This window comes from Procambarus clarkii, unplaced genomic scaffold (genome assembly GCF_040958095.1).
Source record: "Procambarus clarkii isolate CNS0578487 unplaced genomic scaffold, FALCON_Pclarkii_2.0 HiC_scaffold_245, whole genome shotgun sequence".
Taxonomy (NCBI): Eukaryota; Metazoa; Arthropoda; class Malacostraca; order Decapoda; family Cambaridae; genus Procambarus; species Procambarus clarkii.
In genome coordinates, this window is record NW_027189278.1 from 23,734 (window position 1) to 28,126 (window position 4,393).

The window sequence follows — 4,393 nt, forward strand, 5'->3', positions numbered from 1 at the left end:
AGTACAGTATGACAATTTTTATTTTGGGGGGGGGGGGGGGGTGATCCTTGACAGTGCATAAGAGTGAAAAGCGACGGCGTTTTGTTTGTAAGAGAACAGGTTGTACTACAAATGACTTGATTTATTGATATCACATGTATGTATGACACCTAAATTATGCTAGGAATGTCTGAAATCTCCTTAGAAGGATATTTTGGCCCTGAGAAGGGCCGAGTTTGGTGTATACTAGGGTGGTCGATTTAGCTTATGCACGCTCTCCACGGATACGGCGAGCAAGCTGAATGTCCTTTGGCATGATGGTGACACGCTTGGCGTGGATGGCACAGAGGTTAGTGTCCTCGAAGAGACCGACCAGGTAAGCCTCGGATGCCTCCTGTAAAGCCATGACGGCAGACGACTGGAAGCGAAGATCGGTCTTGAAGTCCTGGGCAATCTCGCGCACCAGACGCTGGAAGGGAAGTTTCCTGATGAGCAACTCGGTGCTCTTCTGGTAACGACGGATCTCACGCAGGGCGACCGTTCCGGGCCTGTAACGGTGAGGCTTCTTCACACCCCCTGTGGCAGGAGCAGACTTGCGTGCTGCCTTGGTGGCCAGCTGCTTACGAGGAGCCTTGCCTCCCGTGGACTTGCGAGCAGTCTGCTTGGTGCGAGCCATGGTGAACAACTGTGGTTTGTGATGGCCGGCGCCGAAAAATTTTTGCTTATATACGCCGTCTCGAGGCGCTTGCTCGAGCGCCATTGGCTGCTCGACTCGCCTACGTCACCCCGTTGCCCCTCCCCTCCTTCCTCTGGCTGCAGCCAACAGGCGGCTCACCTCAATCACTATTATCGCTGATTTTGCTCTATTTTTTGGATTTGTGCAAAAGTCATTTCACAGGGACGTGAAACAGACGAGTAGGCAACTGCAGTTTTGAAAGCGTTGTGAGAAAGCCGTGTCTACTCGACCACAAGCGTAAAGTAAGGGCAGGCAGGAGTTGCAATGCTACTAGTACGTCCGCTTGATGGGATATAGTCGGGAAATCGTGCGGGCATTCGTCAATTCGATTCACACAACTTCAACACCATGACTGGACGCGGCAAGGGAGGCAAGGGACTCGGAAAGGGTGGCGCCAAGCGTCATCGTAAGGTGCTACGTGACAACATCCAGGGCATCACCAAGCCCGCTATTCGTCGCTTAGCTCGTCGTGGCGGCGTGAAGCGTATTTCGGGTCTCATCTACGAAGAGACCCGTGGCGTCCTGAAGGTGTTCCTCGAGAACGTCATCCGTGATGCTGTAACCTACACGGAACACGCCAAGAGGAAGACCGTCACTGCTATGGACGTGGTGTACGCTCTGAAGCGCCAGGGTCGTACCCTCTACGGATTCGGCGGATAAGAGCTTGGCTAATCCATCGATTCCACCCACCACCACCTCAAAACGGGACCTAATTAGGTCCCTATACTTTTTTACTGAAGGGCTTAATAGACGATAACATAAATTGTTTTGATATCAGCTAGCACATTGGGTCTTATGAAATCTATTTTTTATCCTCGCATGCTTAAAGGGACTCTGATTGGGGAGGGAGGGGGGGGGGGAAGGTTTGTTACGTTATATACTAGCAGAGCAGGATCATTGGTGGGGGGTGAGGGGGAGAGAGAGAGAGAGAGAGAGAGAGATCTTTCCCAACTCTTCCTTTTTACATGAGTGAGCTACCCGTTTTATTCATTTTATCCTTCTCAGAGCTGTTTTGATAGTATCCAAATGATGGTAAATGAAAAGGGAGGACACGAATATCTACCCAGAATTCAGGACTGGCAATCGATATGCATGTTTGAGTGCGAATCTTTTTCTCTCTCAACTTAGGTATACGTTTATGTCGTACCTAAAAGCGAGAACCACACTATTGGGACAAGTATGCAAGGCCCAATTTTCCTAACAAGCACAGTTAATTTTGTTATTTTCGAACATTTCTTTCCAAATTGGTTTATCCAATTAACAGTATTATATTAAGATCATGAATTGCTGGGTTAGGTTAGGTTAGGTTAGGTTAGGTTAGGTTAGCTTAGGTTAGGTTAGGTTAGGTTAGCTTAGCTTAGCTTAGCTTGGGTTAGCTTAGGTTAGGTTAGGTTAGCTTAGCTTGGGTTAGCATAGGTTAGGTTAGGTTTGATTACATTTCTATGTTAGATTTAACTCAAATTCAAAACAATTGCAGTCATTCGGCTTGTTAGTCAACTTGCCTCTAATAGGGGCAATTTGTCTAACAAGACTATTTAGTTTTGTGTGCATATATATATATATATATATATATATATATATATATATATATATATATATATATATATATATATATATATATATATATATATATTATATATATATATATATATATATATATATATATATATATATATATATATATATATATATTATAGCTTCAAGACTCCGAACCAATATAGAAGCATCAAGAGGAAGTGCTTGTGTTATGGGCCAATAGGCCTTCTGCAGTTACTTCCATTCTTATGTTTTTATTCCCATTGGTTCGTGTTTTATCTTGTGTAAATGTCAATCACCTTACCCAAACTTTGGTACCATATCACCTCACCCATGTGTATATATAAATATATATATATATATATATATATATATATATATATATATATATATATATATATACAGAGTAAATCTACCCCAAAAGTAATGATTTATTTGTCTACAAAACTAAACTCTTTTTGGAATCATATGAGGCCCCTCCACTGAGGGGGGAGGCCTGGATGTTTATTGTCATGTGTATTCATGCTGCTTGCATGTCATCGTTTATTTTGCCTTTGTTGTTTTCTTGACAGCTTTCTTTGCCTTGGGTGGTTTGGGAGATTTTGAAGCTCTCTTTATTTTGGGCTTTTTGTTCCCAACAACAAGCTGCTGCTGCTGCTTCTTTTTCAAGGCTGTAGGTGGTTTGTTGCTTGTGGCGGCTTTCTTGGGAGTTACCACGGCCTTCTTTGCTGCTGTAGATGGTTTCTTGGTTGTGGTGGCTTTCTTGGGAGTTAGAACGGCCCTCTTCTCTGCTACGGCCCAGCTTGAATGATCCACTAGCTCCACTTCCCTTGGTCTGAACAAGAATGCCGTCAGCCACTGCTTTCTTGAGAAATCTTCGGATGTAAATGGCGATCTTGGCAGCCTCGACTTTGTTGTTGGCAACAACGTACTTCTTGATTGCTTGTAGAGACGAGCCCTTACGGTCTTTGAGTGCTGCGACCGCGGCTAGAACCATTTGACTAGTTTTCGGGTGAGCAACCTGGACGCGAGGTTTCCTGGTGGTGGCCACCACAGCAGCAGCCGCAGCCTTCTGTGTAGGCTTTGCTTCTACCATGATGATGATGAGATAACCAAGGTGATGAGAGACGCTCAGACAGTCACGGGGGAATGATGCTGCCGCCGCTTGAGCCGAACCTATTTATGTGCCGGCACGGTACAGAAGCTGCAACCTGGCAACTCGTCCACCAATCACAACGGTTGGTTTTACGGCTCCGAAACCTGGATCCCATATCTTCTCTAAAATAGAAGCATTTGTTCATGTTCTTTGTAAAAGTATCATAAAGCAGGACAGATGAGACAAATATCATAAAAACTGAAGAGCAGATGAGCACACACATGTATGTATTACAAAAGAAAATCCACAAATTCATTAGAAATTGGCAGGGCAGGCTGAGGAAGTAGGTAGATGTAAAATGTCTGTAAATGGCGAAAGAACATAAACCCAAGACTGAATAAACGATGTTAAATATCCATGCCAAGGAGACAAAAATATGTTAGGATACAATTACCATTAAGACACCACAAGAAGGTCCGTATCCTGCCGTGATGACTAAAAAGAGTTGGTTATTAGCCACAATGTGTAGGCAGTCTCATGCCAACGGCCATACCACGTTGAGAACACCGCTTCTCGTCCGATCAGCGAAGTTAAGCAACGTTGGGTTTGGTTAGTACTTGGATGGGTGACCGCCTGGGAACACCAAATGCTGTTGGCAATAATGTTTTTTTGTTTTGTTTTGTTTTGTTTCGTTTGTTTTTGTTTGAATGGCTGGCTCCACGGGAAATTCACGGAGTTGTGTGGAATAAGGCCTGGTAAAATGAATTAATATGTATGTCATGTTTAAAACAAACTCGCTTAATATAGTGTGTGAGGCTTTATACAAAAAACAAACAACCAAAACAAAACATGTTGTTTTATATATATATATATATATATATATATATATATATATATATATATATATATATATATATATATATATATATATATATATATATATATATATATATATATATATATATATATATATATATATATATAGCTTAATCCGGGTTTGAACTCGCAACTCCAAGAATACGCATCACTTATATACACTTTACCAC

General features: G+C 42.6%; 1 non-coding gene across 1 annotated transcript; it reads left to right on the plus strand.

Moving 5' to 3' along the window:
• Window positions 1-3,886: 3,886 nt before the first annotated feature.
• LOC138361188 (5S ribosomal RNA) lies at window positions 3,887-4,005 on the plus strand. The gene has a single exon (XR_011226838.1). It is a non-coding gene; the product is annotated as a 5S ribosomal RNA (ribosomal RNA).
• The last annotated feature ends 388 nt before the right edge of the window (window positions 4,006-4,393 follow it).